The sequence below is a fragment of the Somniosus microcephalus genome, chromosome 8 (assembly GCF_052327205.1).
Source record: "Somniosus microcephalus isolate GS21.2 chromosome 8, FLI_Smic_1.0, whole genome shotgun sequence".
Lineage (NCBI taxonomy): Eukaryota > Metazoa > Chordata > Chondrichthyes > Squaliformes > Somniosidae > Somniosus > Somniosus microcephalus.
Window position 1 is genome coordinate 172,910,323 of NC_140994.1, and position 25,101 is coordinate 172,935,423.

The window sequence follows — 25,101 nt, forward strand, 5'->3', positions numbered from 1 at the left end:
GCTCTGGCTAACCGTTTCTGGCAAATATGGTCCGTAGGACTGCAATCGTTTTCTCTGTAGTGGTTGAAGACATTTTATCACCTCAGGCCACTTTGAATGAGCATCCACTGCTATTAAGAACATTGAGTCCATGAATGGACCAGCGAAATCAATATGCACCCGTTGCCATGGAGAGTAGGGCCAAATCAAATTGGGCAGAGCAGCCTTGAGGAAGAGTTCATTGAGTGTATTAGGGATGGGTTTCTTGAGCAGTATGTAACTGAACCGACCAGGGGGCAAGCAACCTTAGATTTGGTCCTGTGTAATGAGACAGGATTAATTAAAAATGCCCTAGTAAAGGATCCCCTTGGAATGAGTGACCATAACATGGTTGAATTCCATATTCAATTAGAGGGTGAGAAGGTTGGATCTCAAACAAGCGTGCTGAGCTTGAATAAAGGAGACTATGAAGGTATGAGAGCGGAATTAATTAGAGTGGACTGGGAAAATAGGTTAAAGGGTAAGACGGTACATGACCAGTGGTGTACATTTAAGGAGTTATTTTACAACTTCCAAAAAAAATATATTCCACTGAGGAAAAAAGGGTGTAAAAGAAAAGATAGCCATCCGTGGCTAAGTAAAGTAATTAAGGATAGTATCCGACTAAAAACAAGGGCATATAAGGTAGCCAAATCTAGTGGGAGGATGGAAGATTGGGAAGTCTTTAAAAGACAGCAAAAAATAACTAAAAGATTGATTAAGAAAGGGAAGATAGATTATGAAAGTAAATTAGCAAAAAATATAAAAACAGACAGTAAAAGTTTCTATAGTTATAAATAAAGAAAAAGGGTGGCTAAAGTAAATGTTGGTCCCTTAGAGGATGAGACCGGGAAATTAATGGTGGGAAACATGGAGATGGCAAAAACATTGAACAATTATTTTGTATCAGTCTTTACTACACTAAGAATATCCCAACACTGGACAAACAGGGGGCTCTAGGGGGGGAGGAACTAAATACGATTAAAATCACTAAGGAAGTGGTACTTGGTAAAATAATGGGACTCAAGGCGGATAAATCCCCTGGACCTGATGGCTTGCATCCTAGGGTCTTGAGGGAAGTAGCGGTAGGGATTGTGGATGCATTGGTAATAATTTTCCAAAACTCACTGGACTCAGCAAAGGTCCCGGCAGATTGGAAAACTGCTAATGTAACACCCTTATTTAAAAAGGGTAGTAGGCAGAAGGCTGGAAACTATAGACCTGTTAGCCTAACATCTGTGGTTGGTAAAATGTTAGAGTCCATTATTAAGGTGACAGTAACGGGACATTTGGATAAACATAATTTAATAGGACAAACTCAGCATGGTTTCATGAAGGGGAAGTCATGTTTGACAAATTTGCTGGAGTTTTTTGAGGAAGTAACATACAGGGTGGATAAAGGGGAACCAGTGGACGTAGTGTATTTAGACTTCCAAAAGGCATTTGACAAGGTGCCACACAAAAGATTATTGCTCAAGATAAAAAATCATGGGATTGGGGTAATATTCTGGCATGGGTGGAGGATTGGCTCTCTAACAGAAAGCAGAGAGTTGGGATAAATGGTTCGTTCTCAGATTGGCAAACAGTAACTAGTGGTGTTCCGCAGGGGTCAGTGCTGGGTCCCCAACTCTTTACAATCTATATTAACGATTTGGAGGAGGGGACCGAGTGTAACATATCAAAGTTTGCAGATGATACAAAGATGGGACGGAAAGTAGTGAGTGAGGAGGACATAAAAAACCTGCAAAGGGACATAGACAGGCTAAGTAAGTGGGCAGAGATTTGGCAGATGGAATACAATACTGGAAAGTGTGAGGTTATGCACTTTGGCCGGAAAAATCATAGAGCAAGTTATTATCTTAATGGCAAGAAACTGGAAAGTACTGTAGTACAAAGGGATCTGGGGGTCCTGGTGCACGAAACTCAAAAAGTTAGTATGCAGGTGCAGCAAGTGATTAAGAAGGCCAATGGAATGTTGGCTTTTATTGCTAGGGGGATGGAATATAAAAACAGGGAGGTATTGCTGCAGTTGTACAAGGTATTGGTGAGACCGCACCTGGAATACTGCATACAGTTTTGGTGTCCAAACTTAAGAAAAGACATACTTGCTCTCGAGTCAGTACAAAGAAGGTTCACTCGGTTAATCCCGGGGATGAGGGGGTGGTCATATGAGGAGAGGTTGAGTAGATTGGGACTCGACTCATTGGAGTTCAGAAGAATGAGAGGCGATCTTATTGAAACATATAAGATTGTGAAGGGGCTTGATCGGGTGGATGCGGTGAGGATGTTCCCAATGATGGGTGAAACTAGAACTAGGGGGCATAATCTTAAAATAAGGGGCTGCTCATTCAAAACTGAGATGAGGAGAGACTTCTTCACTCAGAGGGTGGTAGGTTTGTGGAATTTGCTGCCCCAGAAAGCTGTGGAAGCTACATCATTAAATAAATTTAAAACAGAAATAGATAGTTTCCTAGAAGTAAAGGGAATTAAGGGTTACGGGGAGTGGGCAGGAAATTGGACATGAGTCTAGGTTCGGAATGGTCATGGCCCTGTGGGTAGTGGAGTGGGCCCAGGGGCCGTGTAGCCTTGTTCTGCTCCTACTGTGTTCTAATTCTGTGTTAGATTTCAGGAGATGGTTTTATTCCTGTTCCTGGCTGGGGTGGAGATCGCCTTTACAGGAGGTAAGTACTGTAGAAAATATAGGGACAGAGTGATCTCATGGAAGAATTTCGATTGCCGAGATGGGTCGGAGAGGAATTTCCCAGATTTTTTTCTCCCAAATTGGCCATTGGGTCTTTATCTGGTTTTTCGCCTCTCCCGGGAGATCACATGGGTTCGGGTGGATGCAGAGTGATAGAAGATTTGAGGTTAGGATCAGATCAGCCATGATCTTATTGAATGGTGGAGCAGGCTCGAGGGGCCGATTGGCCTACTCCTGCTCCTATTTCTTATGTTCTTATGTTCTTATGTTCCCATGGGTGTAGAGGGGCATGTGGTGGTGCATTTTGGACCTTCTGGCATCCTAAGCAGCTCTTAGTTAGGTCTTCGATTTGTTGATCGTTTCCCGGCCACCACACGTAGGCCCTAGCAAGGCTTTTCATTTTCACTCCCCCCAGATGACCTTCATGTAGCTCATTTAGCACTCTCTCCCTTAACTTGGGTGGAATCACCACTCTGGATCCACACATCACTGTCCCCTGGCATGCTGACAGCTGTTCTCTTCTGGATGAGAATGTTGGCAACAGTGAGTCGCCATGTGTTGGCCATCCCCTCACAGTCAATTCATATACCCGTGACAGCGTCGGATCATTGCGGGTCTCCTTCTCTATATCCGCGTTTGTTACTGGCAATTGTTCAATTATTGACGAATAAAATATCTCGATAGGGTCCACTGCTGGTGCTTCCTCCACAGTAGGCAGTGGCAGGCGCGATAGCCCATCAGCATTCCCATGCTGTTTCGTGCCTTTCTATTCTATTTCATATTGATTCGCCCCTAGATACAGGGACCATCTTTGTAACCGCTGTGCAGTCATCACTGGAATGCCCTTCTTAGGATTAAAGATGGAGACAAGTGGTTGGTGGTCAGTCAGCAAGGTGAACTTCTGCCCATGCAGATAGTGGTTGAATTTTTTTACTCCCCATATTAGGCTGAAGGCCTCCCTGTCAATCTGGGTGTAGTTGCACTCGGCTGGGGTTAGTGACCGAGACACAAAGGCTACTGGCCTCTCCAACCCATCTGGGAATTTGTGCGACAGCACCGCTCCAATACCATAGGGTGATGCATCACATGCCAAACGAATTGGTAATGCTGGGTTGAAATGGGCCAACACCTCTTTTGATGTGATCAATTCCTTACACTTCTGGAAAGCTCATCTACGTTCGTCATCCCACTTCCATGGTACCCCTGTTTGCAGTAGGGTGTTCAGTGTGTGTAATACCGTAGACAAATTTGGTAAGAACTTGTGGTAGTAGTTTACCAGCCCGAGGAACGACCTCAGTTGTGACACATTTTCCAGTGCTGGAGCCTTGACTAATGCCTCAATCTTGTCAGGGAACTTATGTAACCCCTCTTCATCGATGACGTGGCCACAATACGAGATCTGTTTCTGGAAAAACTCGCACTTGTGGCGATTAGCTCGTAGCCCATACTCCTATAATCTGGTGAGCACCTTCTGCAAGCTGGCGAGGTGACCACCTCATTTTCGCCCGTGACCAAGATGTCGTCCAAATAACACTGGGTCCCTGGAATCCCTTGCAGGACCTGATCCATCGCCCTTTGCCAGATAGCCGGAGCCGAGGCTCCCCCAAACACCAGCCGGTTGTATTGGTAGAGACCTTTATGAGTGTTGATCGTAAGGTATTGTTTCGAAGCTTCTTCTACCTCCATTTGCAAGTACGCCTGGGCTAGATCAATTTTGTTGAAGCGTTTACCTCCAGATAGCGAGGCGAAAATATCCTCAATTCGTGGAAGCGGATATTGTACCATGTGAAGGACTGGTTCCACTGTCACCTTAAAATCCCCACAGATGCGGACCTTCTTTGGTTCCCCAGGCGTATTACTCAACGACCTCTTCATTACAGGAATGATGGGTGTAGCCCACTCACTCCAGTCCACTTTGGACAGTACTCCTGAACGTTCCAACCCTTCCAGCTCTGCTTCAACAGCTGGTCTGATCGCATAAGGCACTGGTCTGGCCTTCAGAAATTTTGGGCTTGCATTTTCCTCTATTTTAATCGTTGCTTTTATTCCTTTTAGTGTTCCTAGTCCCTCCTGGAACACTTCTTTTGCGTCGGTTAGCATTTTTGACAGTTGTCCAGGTGTGACGTCGTCATCCTTTTTGGCCTCAACCTTCAGTGCCTGTATGGAATGCCAATCTAATTGTATCTTCCGGATCCATTCACGTCCTAGCAGTGGTAGTCCTACATCTGGCAATACATATATATCCATTTTGGGTATTTCCTGGCCTTTATATGTTACTTTCACCCTTATTTTTCCTTTGGGGTAGACTTTTTGCCCCGTATACGTCTTCAAGACAATCTCTGTAGCTTTCAAGGGTATGTGTGAAAATAGCCGCTTGTAGTCTCTTTGATTTATGACTGTTAGAGCTGACCCTGTGTCCAATTCCATTTTAACTTAGACTCCGTCTATCTTGAGTGTAACCCAGATAGTCTGGTGATCCTCCATTTCGGTTACCTTATGTAGTTTCAGACAACCCAGCTCCTTGCTTCCGGAGTCTGTGTCACTTTTCTGTTCGTCTGAACCACTATCCATCACCTGGTGTACCTTTTTGTACTTCTCCTGTGGAGATTTCTTACTGTTGGTTTTCTTCCCAGACCTGCAGACTCTTGCTATGTGTCCTGCTTTCCCACACTGTCTGCACACTTGGTCCTTGAACCAACAGTCTTTCTGGTCATGTGTTGTTCTGCCGCAGCGATAGCACTTCCCTGTTCCATAGGACATTTCATTGGTGCCATATTCTTGCGGTCTCCGTTGTATCTCTGCAGCACCCCTTGCGGCTGCTTCGTGTGATACTGCCATACTGAAAGCTTTGTCCAGCGTAAGATCCTTTTCTGATAGAAGCCGTTTCTGGGTTCCTTCACTTTGTAGCCCACACACAAACTTGACCCTTAACGTATCTGCTAGTCCCGCTCCAAACTGGCAGTGTTTCGATAGCTTGCGCAGTTCCATTAGGTACTCAGCATTGCTTTCATCTTTGTGTTGGTTCCTTTTATGGAACTTAAATCGTTCTGCTATCAGTAGCGGTGTGGGGTTTAAGTGGTCCTGTAGGATTTCTACTATGCTTTCAAAATTCTTGTTTACCGGCTTCTCTGGGGTTATTAGATTTCGCAGTAACCCATAAGTTTTTGCACCCATGGAATTTAACAGAACCAGTGCTTTATTAGCATCTGGCACTTCATTTGCCCTGCAGTACACCTCAATACGTTCCACATATGTCGCCCAATCTTCGACTACATTGTCGAACGTAGAGATACTGCCACTCTTCGGCATCCTTGGGTGTGAGTTAACTGTCAAAAATGGCGCCTTCTGAACTTCCCCTTCTTCTCCGCTGGCACAAAATGGCATCTCCCGCGCTTTCCTTCCTCCCCGCGCTCGCCCTTCTTCTCCGCTTCGGCTTCTAAAAATAGCGTCTCCCGCACTCTTCCTTCTTCTCCGCGGCTCAATGGCGTCTCCCGTGCTCCCCTTTCTTTGCCCCGTGGACCCTGTTCAGCCCGTGAGCCCTTGCTGTGCTCTGCGCGTTCTTCTTTTTATTTTATTTTATTTTAATTTTTTTTCCTGCGCCGCTCAGTCTAGAACCCGGCTGTTTCTTTACCCTCTCTCTCTGTCCGGTTTGTTTTCTTTTTCTCGACGCCACTCGGTGTTCAACCCCCAGCTGCGCCCTGCGCTCTTCACCCTTTGTCTTACCCCGTCGACGCTGCTCGGCTTTCTCTCCGCCGTCGGTCGGCTCCAGCCGCCGCTGCTCGGGAAGGGTCTACGCTGGACCTGTCATCAGTCTCTTGCTGCTCGTCGTGGCTGGGGAACCAAGCCCGGCTCTCCACAGCCTCCCCTGCGAAGTTCAATCTCTGCCTGACGGCTGGGCGGTTCCTCATGGTTGACGCCCGTGTTCCTGGCCTCGACTATTTTTTAAAATTTTTTATGTTGCAGGTAGATTCAAATCGACACTCGTCACCACTGTTGGATCCGTGATTCAGAGGATATGCTGTTATAAAATGATCACAAGGATGCTGTACATCTACAATAAACAGGTCTTTACTGGAGGAGGGTAGTCTCACGACTGGGGGTGCAGAGGCATGCGCAAAGCTTATATACTGGTGTGGTCGCTGCCGGTACTACAGTATACAGGAGCTGTAAAAGTAGTTCTGACTTAAAGGCACATACACTACAGTTGCAGCGTTGGGAAACTGAAAGTCAGTAAGTATCAGCTGTTAGAGCACAAAGAATTGGAAGGATGTTGGTGAAATGTGTCATTGTTATGTCCAGACAAAGCGATAATCTCGCCCAGACAAATTGACACATACTTTACTGTTAATACAGTGGATTAGGTCGGATGTGAATTATTCAGTTTTCCTGATTTTCCATACAAATTGTGTCTACTATAAGTGACGTTCACAGTCCTGCTCCCCCTCCATATCTATCTTGGAATAAACATGAGCATAGGTATTTTCATGTTAGTCCTGTTGAAGTTAGAAACCCCATTCATTAAACATTTTGGGGTAGAATTTCCGCTTTGTGCACAATCAAAGATCCGGCCACAAATTGTGCCCAAAATTGCGCTTCCTTTGAGAAGTGTTTTTTTCCTTGAGTTGCCGGTCAAGCTCATTTGCATATCAGATAACGCAAAATTGCCATAAACCAGCGTGATCAGGCAACATTTTAGAATGTAATTAAAAATAAATGTTTTGCTTTAAAAAATATTCCTTGATGTATTTAAAAGTTCTCTTCTCAGTGTGAACAAGTTAGTGTTCAATGAGGTTGGATGAACAAGTGAATCCCTTCCCACACAGGGAGCAGGTGAACTGGTGCAGTTTGATTAATACAGCTGAAAATGGGTTTATCACAAAAAATAAGCATTTTAATCAGAGTGTCTCGTCCACCACCTGTGAGTAGCCCCATTTTAAATAACTGAAAATAACTTTAAAAAACTATACTGAACCATTTTCTAGGTGTATTGGTGTACAGTAGTCAGTTTCTTAGTAAATAAAAAAAAATGATTTTCAAAAGCTTTTAAGACATGCCTATTAGTGTCCTTCAATCTGTCATCGGCCCAGGCAGTAGTCCCTACATGCTTCAAGACCGCTACCATTATTCCTGTGCCATGTTGGGCTGTTAATGGTTCCAACACCATCATCAAGTTTGCGGATGACACCACGGTAGTAGGCCAGATCACCAACAACGATGAGTCAGCCTACAGGGAGGAGGTCCAGCATCTCGTGAAGTGGAGCGCCGATAACAACCTGGCCCTTAACATCAAGAAAACCAAAGAAATCATTGTGGACTTCAGGAAGTCGAAAGGCGGAAGTCACACCCCCATCCACATCAATGGGGCTGTGGTGGAAAGGGTGGGCAGCTTTAAGTACCTCGGAGTCCACATCACGGAAGACCTCTCCTGGTCCCTCAACACCTCCTCTCTGGTGAAGAAGGCCCAGCAGCGCCTATATTTCCTAAGGAGGCTGAAGGGATGTAACCTGTCACCCCTGATCCTCTCTAACTTTTACCGCTGCATTATAGAGAGCATCCTGACAAACTGTATCACAGTATGGTATGGCAGCTGTAGCTACTGTGACCGGAAAGCCCTGCAGCGGGTAGTCAAAACTGCCCAACGCATTACCGGCACCCGGCTACCGACCATAGAGCACATATACCAGAAACGCTGTCTACGGAAGTCACGGTCCATCATCAAAGACCCTACCCACCCCAGCCACAGTCTGTTCGCCCTCCTGCCATCTGGGAGACGCTACAGATGCATTCGCACCCGTACGACCAGATTTAGGAACAGCTTCTTTCCCAGGGCTGTCATCCTACTGAACTCCACAAATAAACTCTAAAGCCTGCACATCTGCCAATGCACTTTATTATGGTTATGTTTATGTTAATATACTACAAGCCAAATGTATGTTGAATGTTTAAATGTCTAAATCCAAATGTACACTCTCGGGAGCCGCAAGCCTACATTATGTTGTACTGCACTTGTGCACTAACAATGACAATAAAAGTTGATTTGATTTGATTTGACTTGATTTGATTTGCGCCTGAACAAAACCAGCTTAATTTTTAGAGCTTCCTCGAAGGCTTGCTAAAGAGCGCAATTAGCGGAAACTCCCAACAGTGATTAATTCAATCTGGGGGCGTGGCCAGTGGTGGGATAGAGGACCAGCCATGATCATATTGAATGGCGGAGCAGGCTCGAAGGGCCGAATGGCCTACTCCTGCTCCTATTTTTCTATGTTTCTATGGGCCGGGCCAGCATCCACCACGATGATAGCGGAAACTCGTGTTGCACTCGCCATCATTTGATCTTAAAATTCTGCAGACTTCTGCGCTGACTTTGCCGATTTCGGGTGAATTGTGCCAAAAGAAGCAGCGCAACCAAGTGGAAACTCCAGGCCTTTAAGTAATCAAGATGGATTTTACACAATGTTCTTTTTAGATGATGTTCCTGCTGAGAGTGAAATTGGAGTTGTAACTTGTTAAATTGGATTGATGTGTTAAATTGATAAAACAGGACTAACTCACCTTCTTGGTAGAAAAGGTCAAGAGGGGTTAGAAAAGGTTTAAAGCAACTCTCAGATCAGAATTGTTTCTTGTCATGCTGTGCTATTGTAATCCCACCTAGGTTTCACAATTCAGTAATGCATTCTGAATCTCAGCTGGCATCTGCCTGCTGTTACTATAGGTACTTTCATTACCATTTAAAAACTGACAACCCATCTGTCGCATGGTTTCTTAATTTACAGTGACAGTCAACTGCAAGGGGACATTTTTTATGCCCTTTCTAGAATGTGTTAAAACTTGTTAGCAGCCGAACATTTTTCCTACTTCATCACACAGGTTTAAAAAATTAAGTGACATATGCGGGCTGTTAAAATGGTGGAAAGTAATGTTGCTGGTCAGGGTCTTTAAATATTAAAGGGAAAAAAAGCTAATTCATTCTGGTCCTTCCTGCGGTATATTTAATAAAATCTATTTCATTCTGGTCCTTCCTGCGGTATATTTAATAAAATCTATTTCATTCTGGTCCTTCCTGCGGTATATTTAATAAAATCTATTTCATTCTGGTCCTTCCTGCGGTATATTTAATAAAATCTATTTCATTCCGGTCCTTCCTGCGGTATATTTAATAAAATCTATTTCATTCTGGTCCTTCCTGCGGTATATTTAATCAAATCTATTTCATTCTGGTCCTTCCTGCGGTATATTTAATAAAATCTATTTCATTCTGGTCCTTCCTGCGGTATATTTAATAAAATCTATTTCATTCTGGTCCTTCCTGCGGTATATTTAATAAAATCTATTTCATTCTGGTCCTTCCTGTGGTATATTTAATAAAATCTACTTCATTCTGGTCCTTCCTGTGGTATATTTAATAAAAAGGTATTTCATTCTGGTCCTTCCTGCGGTATATTTAATAATGTAGGACTGTCTAGTTCCTATCCAAAAGACTGAGGTCCACTCAGGCGATCAAACAAAACGAAGTTTAATGGAAACTAACAGGTTTAAACAAGTAACTACAGGAGAACATCGAGTGTAGGTCTGCTCAGTTCGGAGGCTCCATGAGGACTGCTAGGGCGGTCCCGTGTTTGACGTCATGACGTCATGACATCTTTCCCGCCAGTGGGGGATCATGTGATGAATGGCGTGACGTCATCGCGTTTACCCGCGCTGATAAAGTAATCACGCTCTGTACAAGTAAACAGTATAAATAATGATACAGACTCAGGCAGTAGCTAACATGTTGTTAAAGGGAATTATATACAAACGATCTGAGTCCTTTAGTGGCTCCGCCACATGCGCCCCCCCAGAATTGCCTTTAACAGCAAAAGTGAGATGGCAAGGAGGCCTGACAAGCCTGTCCGAGTGACTTCTGTAACCCTGCAGTGGAAGCTGATGGACGGCGGTCGAGCTGGGGGGCGGTTGTGGTGGATCTGGCATGGCGACTGTGGGCGGTCGGCCACGTTTTGGCGGTTGAGCGATCTCGACTGGGCGGTACAGGTCCAAATGTGCCGGCTTCAACCGGTCAACCGAAATGTGGTCCGGTTTACCTCCGATATTGACCGAAAAGGTTTTGTCTCCCGGCTCTATGACGCGGAAGGGACCAGTGTAAGGAGGCTTGAGCGGATCCCGGTGAGCGTCGTGGTGGATAACCACGTACTCGGCGCTCTTCAGTTCAGCTGGGTCATGGGAGCTCTGCAAGCCGTGATGTGACGTAGACACCGGAGCAAAACATCTGGCTGCCTCCTGGTGGCTGAAGAGTTGCTGGGATGCGGACCATGGCTCTGTTGGAGACGGGAGGAAATCCCCTGGTCCTCGTAGCAGCTGGCCGTATACGAGTTCCACCGAGGACGATTGCAAATCCTCTTTGGGCGTCGTACGAAGACCCAAAAGGACCCATGGAAGTCTGTCCACCCATCCTGTGCCTTGAAGACTGGCCCGCAGAGCGGCTTTGAGCGACCTGTGGAATCGCTCGCACAGGCCGTTCGCCTGTGGATGATAGGCTGGTGGTGCAGTCTACCATTGTGAGGATGTGTGTAAAACCTTGAGAAGGCGGAAGCGGCCCCACGAGGTCCACATTCACGTGGTCGAACCGACGCTCTGGAACAGCGAAAGTGGCCAATGGAGCTTTTACATGACGCTGTACCTTGGCCTTTTGGCAGACCATGCAGGTGTTGGCCCAGTCACGGACATCCATGTGCATACCCCACCCAGACGAATTTTGACAACATCAGCCTTTGCAAGGCCTTCATGCCAGGGTGTGACAAACCGTGTATGGCGTCGAACACTTTTCGGCGCCAGGTGACCGGTACGATAGGGCGGGGAACTCCCATGGAGATGTCGCAAAGTAGCGTGGTGCCTGCGGCATGGAATTTGACGTCGGCTGCTTGGAGGCTAGAGGGGCTGGTTCTGTATGATTGGACCTCTGGATCCGAGGCTTGATCCGCAGCCATGAGGGCATAGTCGATTCCGAGTTGGACTGCGTGAACAGTCGCGCGGGAGAAGCAATCCGCCGGACAAATGCTGAATGTCCGTGGTGAATTCTGAAATGAACGTCAGGTGACGTTGTTGCCGAGCTGACCACGGTTCGGCGGTCTTGGCCATAGCGAACGTTAGTGGCTTGTGGACTACAAAAGACATGAACGGATGTCCCTCTAGTAAGAACTGAAAATGGCGGATGGCCAGAAAAAGGGCCAGCAACTCCCGGTCGAAAGTGCTGTACTTCTTTTCGTTTCGCCGTAGTTGATAGCTGAAAAACGCCAGTGGTTGCCACGTCCCATTCACCCACTGTTCCTGCACTGCGCCGATGGCGTAGTCTGACGCGTCGGTGATAAGGGCGATGGTGGCACCTGGAAGCGGGTGCGCCAGCATGGTTGCATTGGCCAGGGCGCCTTTGGTGTCGACGAACGCCCGGTCCATCTCGGCCGTCCAGCTGATCGGATCCTTACCACACTTGGCCTTGAGGGCCTCATACAAAGGCTGCATAAGCAGAGCCGCCTTAGGGATGAACCAGTGATAAAAATTGACCATCCTGAGGAACTCTTGAAGGGCCTTGATGGTCTGCGGGCGCGGTAAAGATGTAACCGCCTCGACCTTCGTCTGTAAGGGAATTGCGCCGTCTGATGTGATGCGGTGGCCCAAGAAATCAATCCGCTGTGGGCCGAACTGGCACTTGGCCGGGTTGATAATCAAACTGTGTTGACTGAGGCGTGTAAAAAGGGTGCGCAAATGGCAGAAGTGCTCCTCTTTGCTAGGGCTGGCGATGAGGATGTCATCGAGGTAATCAAACAGGAATTTTAGGTCCCGAAGCACGGAGTCCATCAAGCGCTGGAAAGCCTGTGCAGCGTTCTTCAACCAAAAGGCATCCACAGAAATTCAAACAGGCCGAATGGGGTGATGACAGCGGTTTTTGGGTCATCTTGTGGGTGCACGGGGACCTGGTGGTAACCACGGACGAGGTCGACTTTTGAAAAAATAGTATTTCCCGTCAAATGAGCCGAGAAATCTTGAATATGCGGGATCGGGTACCGATCAGGAGTAGTGGTGTCGTTCAGGCGTCAGTAGTCGCCGCATGGCCGCCATCCACCGCCAGGTTTCGGAACAATGTTGAGAGGCGAAGACCAGGGACTATTCGACCAGCGAATAATCCCCAGCCGCTCCATCATGTCGAACTCCGCTTTCGCAGCCGCGAGCTTGCCGGGTTCGAGTCGTCGGGCCCGTGCGTAAACCGGGGAGCCAGTAGTGGTGATGTGGTGTTCTACACCATGTTTTGTGGCCGAGGAAGAGAAAGTGGGCCTGGTCAGATCTGGGAACTCTCCAAGAAGGCGAGTGAAGTCATCTGGAAGTGGGAAAGCACAGGAGACAGTGCGTGACACGACGTTACCGCGGTGGCACGGGATGGAGTGGAACATGGCCGCATTGATCAACTGGCGGTGCCTGACATCGACCAGGAGGCCATTGGCACACAAAAAATCCACCCCGAGAATGGCCTGCGAGACTTTGGCCATGATGAATTCCCAGTGGAAGCGCTGGCCGCCGAAACACACCTAGACCCGCCACCTTCCGAAGGTCCGAATGGCCGCGCCATTAGCTGCCTCGAGGGAGAGGCCGTGGCCCCCAGCTTGTATATCGAGATTTGATGCAAGTAGGATGCTAAACTGCGCCCCGGTGTCGCAAAGGAAACGTCGACCAGAAAGGGAATCGGTGATGAAGAGAAGCTTTCCCCGAATTTCCGATGGCCATCGCAGCCGCGGGGCACTCGTTAGACCCGGTCCTCTTTCGCCAGGGTTGCTGTAGATGTTTTTTTTTGAGTGAAAAGCTGCAGGGAGGGCGGCAGCATCTTGCTTTCGCGCCAAAACGAGCATGGTAGAAACACAACCCCGCTGATTGAGGAGCTGGAGCCGCGTCTGTGGGGGCTGGGCGCCTCGTGGCAGCGCAGTACTGCTGTGTCACCGTGAAAATCTTGTCCGCTTTGGCAGCAAGCTCCGCGCAGTCTGTGACTTCGGACCTGGCTAGGGCAGCCTGATCTTGCTCCGGAAGTTGGCTGAGGAATAGCTCCCTGAAGAGGAAGCATTCCGGTTCGGAACCTAGGAGAGTGAGTATTTGGCTCATGAGCTCAGACGGCTTGGAGTTCCTGAGGCCAGGCATAGCGAGCAGCTGGCAGGCGTGCTCCGACTTCGTGAGCCCGAAGACCTGTAGCAACCGTGCCTTTAACGTGTCATACTTGCGATCATTAGGCGGACTACCAAGTAGGCTGATGATCCGCAAGGCTGTAGTGTGGTCGAGGGCAGAGACCACGTAATAATAACGGGTCTGATCCGCAACGATGTCCCTGAAGGTGAACTGGGCTTCAGCCTGGATGAACCACACGGCTGGTTGTTGCTCTCAGAACTGCGGTAGCTTCAAGGTAACGGCGTTCGTTTCCATGTTGAGTACCTTCTGCGAAAACTGTTCGCAAAAGTCGGGGTCACCAATGTAAGAATGTCTAGTTCCTATCCAAAGACTGAGGTCCACTCAGGCGCTCAAGCAAAATGAAGTTTAATGGAAACTAACAGGTTTAAACAAGTAACTACAGGAAAACATCGAGTGTAGGTCTGCTCAGTTCGGAGGCTCCACGAGGACTGCTAGGGCGGTCCCGTGGTTGACGTCATAACGTCATGATGTCTTTCCCGCCAGTGGGGGATCACGTGATGAACGGTGTGATGTCATTGCGTTTACTGCGCTGTTAAAGTAATCACGCTCTGTACAAGTAAACAGTATAAATAAAGATACAGACTCAGGCAGTAGCTAACATGTTGTTAAAGGGAATTATATACAAATGATCTGAGTCCATTAGTGGCTCCGCCACAATAAAATCTATTTCACTCTGGTCCTTCCTGCGATATATTTAATAAAATCTATTTCATTCTGGTCCTTCCTGCGGTATATTTAATAAAATCTATTTCATTCTGGTCCTTCCTGCGGTATATTTAATAAAATCTATTTCATTCTGGTCCTTCCTGCGGTATATTTAATAAAATCTATTTCATTCTGGTCCTTCCTGCGGTATATTTAATAAAATCTATTTCATTCTGGCCCTTCCTGCGGTGTATTTAATAACTTTTGGAACTATAACCGCACAAAATTTTCTTTCTAATGTAATCTCACGAAAAAATCAACTGTTTCAATAATTAAGAATAGCAATAATACATGGATATTCCTTGCATGAAAACTGCTTAGTCTGAAGCATGATCAGGAATTGTTCTGCAGATCTAATAGTTTTAAAGTATACTGCACACTTAGATGATATTACAAAACTTTTATATAAAAAAAATGAAAATCCCTCCTTTATAGGGCTCCATGTCATGCTCTAGTGTGTTAGTGACCTTCTCTCACCTCTAGTTTTGGCACTCTTGAGCTAATGTGTCGTGTGCAAATGCAGCACAGAATAACTTGGCCTCTGAATATTTCCACCCAATTTCCCTCCTCACCTTTTCAAACAGCCCAGACAAGATCAAGGGTTTACGACATGGGAGTTTCATGGACATGGTTTTAGAATCATAGAATCTTACAGCACAGAAGGCCAGTTGGCCCATGGTGCCTGTGCTGAATTGTTGGCCGGAATTTTCTGTACCTGGGCAGGTCAGCTGCGGGCGGTCGGCGTGGCGGGTCGCGATCCTGTTGCTGCTTCCATCCCACTGCAGAAAATGACTTTCCGATAATGGACCCTATTAAGCCCTCCCTGCGCCAATTAAATGGTGCGGGTCTGATGACATCATCCATGACATGTTTTCAGCCGGTAAATTTAAAGTGGCCATGGCCACATTGCATTTGAAGGTTCATCTAGGAGTGTGCAGTCAGCACAGTGGAGGTTTTCATTGCTCCAAACAGTTGGAGAGATGGCTGCACAGAAGCACAGGGCTGCCTCCAGGTTCTCCGATGACTCCCTTCATATCCTTGTGGAGGGAGTCAGAGCATGCAGGAAGGTCCTCTTCCCTTCCAATGGGCAGAAGAGACCACCCCAGGAGATCAAAAGAGCCTGGCTCCAAATAGCAGAGGAGATCATCAGCAGGAATGTGGTCAGGAGGACCTGGGCGCTGTGCTACAAATGTTTCAATGCTCTCATTAGATCTGGAAAGGTGAGTACAAATCCACACTCAATTTCATCCTGCTGTGCCTCTCATCACATCCCCATCACTTCCCCTCTGCTTCCCCACCCTACTCCTGCACATCATTGCTCACACCAACATATCTTGCATGTTCACCCATCCCTCCCTCTCTATCTATATTATCACATCCCCATCTTACTTGCCACCCCTCACACCCACCCTCATCCTAATGCAATCATACCAACTAACAAAACGCAAGGAGGCCAATTGGCATTGCCACCCCAATCCATCACAGTCTCCCTCTAAAGATGTAACCCATCCATTCCGTACACTTATTCCATCACTCTCACTCAACCTTCTCTTCTTTCCCTCCTTGCAGGAGAAGAGAGCGCACAATAAGAGGGAAATAACTGGAGGTGGGCCTCCATCATTTGCCATCCTCACCACAGCAGAGGAGGCTGCGTTGGAAGTCTCGGGAGTGGCCGAGCAGATGGAGGTGGGAGACAGAGAGAGAGGGACATCTCAGCAACCTGGTGGCAGAATTACATATCATATAGTTACATGGCATACATCAGTCACTCATATGGAGACTCATATGTTCAGCCACTGAATGGTCATCATGTGCATAATGGTATCTGTACCCATTCGTCATATGGCATATCTAACTCATCTCTTTACTCTCCCACAGGTCCATCAAGAGCCTCCCCCCACTGTCCAGGAGGAAGAGTAAGATGACTCCTCAGAGGGGCCTCCGGCCTCTGAGGATGCAGCATCACCAGACATGAACGCACCCAGTACTAGTGCAGAGATGCACACTTCGGTGGAACCCATGCGAGATAGAGTAGTGTTGCCACCGAGGCTGTCACAAATCACAAGTGAGCAAGATCAGATTGTGGAGACAGGGACAGCAGTGGAGACTCCTCGCTGGAGGGTGCAGGACGCTCCCAGCTCTGCACAGCTCCATGCAGACACTGAGCCTCGGGGACCATCCAGAAAGAGGGCGATCCTGGAGGTGCAGGAAGAAGTGCAGGGGGCTCTGACAGGTTTTGCGAGCACAATATCTGCAAATGTTCAGAGAATGGAGGAGTCCATCTCCAACATGAATACCACTGTGTCGCATGTGATGGCGACTGTCGGCTCTTCCATGGAATGAATGGCCACCTGCATGGAGCAGCTAATGCGCCACTCACAGGAGCACATGCTATCTATGGAGAATAGATGGCTATCTATGCAGAATAGATGACAGAGGCTTGTAGACCTGTCTAGGTGGGATGTCAGCGTAGTCGTGGGTCCTCATGGCCCTGCTGATGTGCAGCAAGGTGCTCTCCAGCTCCTTGCTAGCAGGGATGTGCTGGCGGACCATGAGAGGGATTATGGTGAGAGGGGAGAGGGAAGTGTGGGCTCCTCTCAAAGCGGTCACACTTCTCCCCCAATGCCACCCCCTCAGTCAGAGCCCCAGATGGCTCCTCAGATTGCAATGACCGAGTCTGTCCCTGCACTGTCGCAGGAAGAGCAGATTTTGGTGGGGCCATCACAGGCTCCAAAACCAGAGGACATCCGCCAAGAGTGTCTAACCAGTCACAGCAGGGAAGTGAGCAGGCTGCCTGTACCTCTGCTGAAGCCATAGGGGTAGCAGCTCAGAGAAGCAAGCAGCTAAGAAAGATGACACACAAGTAGATTCACAAGGGTAGCCACTTGGGGTGTTTTAGTGAATGTTAATGGCAAGATTCAGTTAATGTATTGTCAATGATTAAAATCTTTATTTTCACCACTTTCCTGTCTTGGGCACATTTGTGTGCACCTTTGGAAATGGCTTAGGTAGTTGCAGTGACTGGTGAGACATAACGGAACATCCAGCAATGGTGGTCAGTGTGAAAGGAATGGTTTGGTTATTGTAGGGATCCTTTATGGTGTTGCTGTGGGGTGGTGCCAAGTGGCGCAGCATGTGGCAGCCATATGTGTATACTGTGTAAAGCTAGGTAATTCTGGCCATGATGAGGCCATCCTGGGCCTCCCGGGCAGCAATATGCTCGAGTGCTGATGTCCTCTGTCCTGTGCAGCATCAGGTAGTTGCGGAGAAGGCTGGTGGTGTTGTTGGTGCGGCTGGTGTGCCTGGTGTTACTGGTGTTGGGGCTCATTGTGGTCAGATTCTGAGGACCAAAGTGAGACAGTATAAATGTCAACCATGCTGATGGAATAGATGACAGGTCAAATAGAGTTGAAAGAAGCAATCTGTCAATGGTGAGTGAGGTTCTTCCAATGAGGTGACACTGGATGGAGACTTTTCTGGAAACACTTTCAGCCTGCAGAAAGTTAAATCTGTGCTGGCAATGTAGTCAGCAACAGCTTTTGCCTGAGGAAAGTGATCAGCTGTGATGTCAGAGCTTTTATTTATTTATTTTTTAAAAACTTGTTTTATGGGATGTGGGCATCGCTGGCAAGGCCAGCATTTATTGCCCATCCCTAATTGGCCTTGAGAAGGTGGTGGTGATCCACCTTCTTGAACCGCTGCAGTTCGTGAGGTGAAGGTACTCCCACAGTGCTGTTAGGGAGGGAGTTCCAGGATTTTGACCCAGCGACGATAAAGGATCAGCGATACACTTCTAAGTCAGGGTAGTGTATGACTTGGAGGGGAACTTGCAGGTGATGATGTTCCCATGTGTCTGCTGCCCTTGTCCTTCTAGGTGGAAGAGGTCGCGGGTTTGGGAGGTGCTGCCGGAGAAGCCTTGGCGAGTTGCTGCAGTGCATCTTGTAGATGGTACACACTGCAGCCATGGTACACCAGTGGTGGCAGGAGTGAATGTTTAAGGTGGTAGATGGGGTGCTAATCAAGCGGGTTGCTTTGTCCTGGATGGTGTCAAGCTTCATGAGTGTTGTTGGAGCTGCACTCATCCAGGCAAGTGGAGAGTATTCCATCACACTCCTGACTTGTGCCTTGTAGATGGTGGAAAGGCTTTGGGGAGTCAGGAGGTGAGACACTCGCCACAGAATACCTAGCCTCTGACCAGCTCTTGTTGCCACAGTATTTATATGGCTGATCCAGTTAAGTTTCTGGTCAATGGTGACCCCCCAGGATGTTGATGGTGGGGTATTCAGTGATGCTAATGACATTGAATGTCAAGGGGCAGTGGTTAGACTCTTGCTTGTTGGAGATAGTCATTGCCTGGCACTTCTGTGGCATGAATGTTATCTGCCACTTATCAGCCCAAGCCTGAATGTCGTCCAGGTCTTGTTGCATGCGGGCATGGACTGCTTCATTATCTGAGGAGTTGTGAATGGAACTGAATACTGTGCAGTCATCAGCGAACATCCCCATTTCTGACATTATGTTGGAGGATGGTCATTGATGAAGCAGCTGAAGATGGTTGGGCCTATGACACTGCCCTGAGGAACTCCTACAGTGATGTCCTGGGGCTGTGATGATTGACCTTCAATCACCAGAATCATCTTCCTTTGTGCTAGGTATGACTCCAGCCAGTGGAGCATTCCCCCCCCCCCAATTCACGTTGACTTCAGTTTTACTAGGGCTCATTGATGTCAAGGGCAGTCACTCTCCCCTCTCCTCTGGAATTCAGCTTCTTTGTCCACGTTTGGACCAAGGCTGTAATGAGGTCAGGAGCCGAGTGGTCCTGGCAGAACCCAAACTGGGCATCAGTGAGCAGGTTATTGGTGAGTAAGTGCTGGTTAATAGCACTGTCAATGACACCTTCCATCACTTTGCTGATAATTGAGAGTAGTCTAATGGGGCGGTAATTGGCTGGATTGGATTTGTTCTGCTTTTTGTGGACAGGACATACCTGGGCAGTTTTCCACATTATCGGATAGATGCCAGTGTTGTAGCTGTACTGGAACAGCTCAGCTAGAGGCGCAGCTAGTTCTGGAACACAAGTCTTCAGCACGATAGCCGGGATGTTTGCAGGGCCCATGGCCTTTGCTGTATCCACTGCTCTCAGCCGTTTCTTGATATCACATGGGCTGAATCGAATTGGCTGGACTGGCTTCTGTGATGGTTGGGACCTCAGGAAGACGCCGATATGGATCATCCACTCGGCACTTCTGGCTGAAGATGGTTGTAAACACTTCAGTCTTGTCTTTTGCACTCACGTGCTGGGCTCCACCATCATTGAGGATGGGGATATTCATGGAGCCTCCTCCTCCATTAGTTGCTTAATGGTCCACCACCATTCACAACTGGATATGGCAGGACTGCAGAGCTTTGATCTGATCCGTTGATTGTGGGATCGCTTAGCCCTGTCAATAGCATGCTGCTTCTGCTTTTTAGCATGCATGCAGTCCTGTGTTGCAGCTTCCGCCGTTTGGCATTTCATTTTTAGGTACGCCTGGTGCTGCTCCTGGCATGCTCTTCTGCACTCCTTATTGAACATGGGTTGGTCCCCTGGCTTGATGGTAATGGTAGAGTGAGGAATATGCCGGGCCATGAGATTACAGATTGTGGTGGAATACAATTCTGCTGCTGCTGATGGCCCACAGCACCTCATGGATGCCCAGTTTTGAGCTGCTAGATCTGTCCTGAATCTATTCCATTTAGCACGGTGGTAGTGGCACACAACACGATGGAGGCTGTCCTCAGTGTGAAGACGGGACTTCGTCTCCACAATGACTGTGCAGTGGTCACTGCTACCAATACTGTCATGGACAGATGCATCTGCGACATGTAGACTGGCGAGGACAAGGTCAAGTAGGTTCTCAAGTGTTGGTTCTCTCACCACCTGTCGCAAGCCCAGACTGGCAGCTATGTCCTTCAGGACTCAACCAGCTGTGGTGCTACCAATTCATTCTTGGTGATGGACATTGAAGTCCCCCACCCAGAGTACTCTCAGTGCTTCTTCCAAGTGGTGGTCATCAGCTGAGGGAGGGCAGTAGGTGGTAATCAGCAGGAGGTTTCCTTGCCCATGCTTGACCTGAAGCCATGAGACTTCATGGGCTCCGGAGTCAATGTTGAGGACACCCAGGGCGACTCCCGACAGTATACCACGGTGCCGCCACCCCTGGTGGGTTTGTCCTGCCGGTGGGACAGGACATACCCAGGAATGGTGATGGAGGAGTTTGCACATTGGCTGAAAGATATGATTCTGTGAGTATGACGATGCCAGGATGTTGCTTGACCAGTCTGTGGGACAGCTCTCCCAATTTTGGTACAAGTCCCCAGATGTTGGTGAGGAGGACTTTGCAGGATTGACTAGGCTGGGTGTACCGTTGCCATAGCCGTCCAGTTTTATTTTTATTATTTTGTTTTGTACCGGTTTTTTACAACTGAGTGACTTGCTAGGCCATTTCAGAGGGCAGTTAAGGGTCAACCACATTGCTGTGGGTCTGGAGTCACATATAGGCCAGACCAGCTAAAAGCCACTTTTTTCCCACAGGGCTGGATTTTGGCAGTATCTTTCTTGTGTGGGGCTTTTTCTTGGTCTATCTTTTGACCTCCTGCCATTCTCCCGGTTATTCCTCTGCTGCTTCTTTTTCCATTGGCTCTGTCTGCTGGGGAAGAGGCTGAGTGCTGGGGTTTGGTCATTTGCATTTTCGTTTCCACAGAGGGCCTCTGCGGTGGGAACGATGTTGGTCTCCTTTGAGGCGGCCTTTAATTGCCTGCGCATAGCTGCCGCTGCGCTTTGGGCTGGTCTGTCTCCCCACACAAGTTGCAACATTTGCTTTCCTTTGCCTTCCTGCTTGCAGTTCCACCAAACGGTGGCAGTGCAGTTTGCCGTCACATGCCCTGAAGGATATTAGTGATGGGATTTTACGACAATCCGAAAATTTCATGATTACCATTACTGACACTAACTTTTTATTCCAGATTTATTTAATTAACTAAATTCAAATTCCCCAGCTGCCATGGGGGGATTTGAACTCATATCTCTGGATCATTAATCCAGGTCAAACTGGATTATTAGCCCAGTGACATTACCACTATGCTACCATCCCCAGCCATTTTAGAGTACATTTGATCCTGTCAAATAATCTGGAGCAATGGCCACTGAACTCCCACCTCACATTGACAGATGTGGTTCCCAAGCTGCGAGAATCTAGTGGCCATGCAGGGAAATGTGAAATGTAGAGGGAAAAAGGCTCTTAAGTGTCTGACAACAAGCTTATAATGGTTTCAAATAGGTCGCCCGCATTTGCCAGTCGGGTTGCTGCCGCCGGTGCAAACTTGCCCGGGGGAAAGGTATGTGGGGGGTGGGATGACGGCGGGTTCCCGAACTGCTCCAACTTCTTTAAATTTTCCCGCCCGAATCGCCTCCGATCGCGCCCACACGGACCCCAAGAAATTCCAGCCGTTGAAACAGCTATCCAATTCGCCCACTCACCTGCTCTTTCTCTATATCCCTGCAATTCTTTTCCTTTTTTGATATATATCCAATCCCTTTTGAAAGTTACTATTGAATTGTCTTCCGCCACATTGTCAGGCAGGGCATTTCAGATCATAACAACTCGCTGCTTAAAAATGTCTCCTCATCTCTCCCCTGGTTCTTTTTTCTTGAGTCTAGCACTCTGTAATGCAACGTGGCCTATTTCGTAAATTCTAAAATAAAAAGGCATTGAACATATTTACGGTTACCTCAAAGTAAAAATAGTCTAATTTCAGCAAAATGGTCACCACTTTGACAAAAAGAAATCCTACCTTCGATGCTTCTACAGCATTAAGATTAAAATTGATAAAAATAAATACCATGCCTGGAGTTTCCGCTCGGTTGTGCTATTTTTTTTTGGTGTAATTGGCCCAAAATCAGTGAAACCAGTGCAAAATATTGCAGAATTTTAAATGCAAATGATGTCCAGAGCAACCCGAGTTTCTGCGATGTTTTGCAATAGTTTAAAAAACATCGCGCTAGAAACAAGGCCCGCCCACAAATCGGGCTACGCCCCCAGATCAAATGAATCACCATGGCGAGTTTCCGCTAATTGCGGTCGTTTACTTTCAAGGATCTCTAAAATGTAAGCTTTTTTAAGGCGCAAGGACACTAACAGGCAGGTTTTGAATATAATCTCTTTTAATTTACTAAGAAACTGACTACTGTATACCAATATAAGTAGCAAATGGTTATCTATAGTTTTTTAAAGTCATTTTCAGTGATTTAAAATTGGGTTACTCACAGGTGGTGGACTAGACACTCTGATTAAAATGCTTATTTTTTGAATTAAACCCATTTTCAGCTGTATTAATCAAACTGTACCAAGTTACCACTCTTAAGTACATCAAGGAATATTTTTTAAAGCAAAACATTAAAAAACAAGTTACATTCTAAAACGCTGCCCGAATGCGCTGGCTCATGGCAGATTTTACGTTTGGCGATATGAAAATGAGTTTGAGCGGAAACTTGAGAGAAGAAAACACTTCTCTAAACTACCGCAATTTCGGAAACTCTACTCCCATTTATATAGTTGTTTGGAGGAAGGAACTTTGAATTATGGAAGGGCATAAGAAATATTTACATTTAAGTAAGTTTTAACTTCCTGTAGTTTAAGTCATTTCCATGATTGGCCATTGGTATTTTGTATAGGGAAAGAGCTTAGGAAAGCATTGAGGACATATGGGGCTCTGCGGTTAATGGAAAATACTTGCTGAGTAATTTCATGTTATCGGCACTTTATTTTGCAGTAAACCGATGATCCCAAGTCAACTGTCAGGTTTATTCGTCCTTTATTAAACAGTAACCTACTTTTGGGTGCATAGAGTGTTCAAATTCTTCTGCACCATCAGGGGATTGAAAAATAAATCTATATAATTATTTAATTTATTTCTTTAAAATGTATTTTTCCCAATAGATTATCTGTTTTTGCTGAAGAGAAGTTTTAAAAATTAATAGAATGTTCCATTTCATTTCAACACCTTTTATGTAAGATCTAAAAAAAACATTTTTCTAATTTAGAGCTTCTCCAAGTCCTCAATTATTGAGGAATGGTTGAATGTCCCCGAAGGCTCAGTTAGTAACTGAGGCATACAGACCAGGAAGGTTATAGGTTCAATTTGTGCGGGTCTATGCTGAATTATAGGATTGCAGCCATGGCTGTGCTCTTGGCCTCAGAGCCTCTGGGTTAGGAAGAGGAAAGTTGGTCTCCCCACTCCCCCCCACCCCGCAAAGAAGTGTGTGTGTTTGGAAGTCATGTGAAGACATGATAAGACACATATGATGCCCCTGTGATAAAATAGCTTGTTGATGCTCACTATCAAACTTTACACGTGAATAATAGCTAATTGGACCAGAAAGTGCCTGGCACCCATGGTCTTCAGGGGGACTGGGGACAAAATTAGTGGAAAAAGAATTATTGCACCGTAAAAACAATGGCATTGTCATCTACATGTGAACTATCGTGTATTTTCATTATGTTCATAACTATGATAGTTTGTACATGTACATTTTATCATAAGTAAAACTGTCCCAGTAAGGAGTTAATGCTTTCAGGAGAAGAAAGGAGGTATAAAAGCTGGTGAGAAAAGATAAAAGCTTAGGTTATCTGTGAGTGTTTAAGGACATCCACAAGAGTGTGACTATTTTACTAAGCTTTTCTTCTATGCTACTTTGGATATAGACTACAATGTAACCTGTAGATCTATTCTGTACAAACTAAGAATTTGTTTGTAGATTTCTGATTTAGCATCTTAATAAATAGAATCAAATGATCTCAGATCATCTCTTCATTTACAGCATTGTCTAACTAATTAAAAAATGTAATACTGTTCTAGTGTTTATCAAGGTAATGATATTCAATGATACTATCAAAAATGATATGCAAGGCATTCATTTTGTAGAGCAAGTACAAGAGCAGATTGGAATTACTTTGACTGGTGTTTTTCCAGACAGTAAATGAAGATGAAGATTATGACCTGATGCACATGAAGAAATATCAGAGCATTTGACCTGAGCTGAAAACAAAGTCGTTTTAACGGCATGTTGTAAAGCCAACTACTGTCTGGAAAAACACCAGTCAAAGTGGAACAGTTTTACTTATGATAACATGTACATGTACAAACTATCATAATTTAGAAGGACACCCAAAACAGAGAAGGATAAAACCTCTCACCCTCTTTGATGCTGCAGAGAATGGCCAAATGCTGCTTGAGCAGAGATTCTTGCTTCAATTTACTGACACTTAGAAAATGTATTGCCCCTGGATACACTGAGGACCCATGATGGCCCACATATCACACACCACATACAACATGAGGGTTCCTTGCATTGCCATCAGTTTTTATCTAACTTTTAAATATATAGATAATCTTAGCCTACACCTGCACCAAACTCT

At 46.5% G+C, this 25,101-nt stretch overlaps 1 pseudogene; it reads left to right on the forward strand.

Annotated features, from left to right (window-relative positions):
• Positions 1 to 24,715, forward strand: part of LOC147113934 (uncharacterized) — a 61,730-nt pseudogene extending 37,015 nt beyond the window's left edge.
• Positions 24,716 to 25,101: the final 386 nt, after the last annotated feature.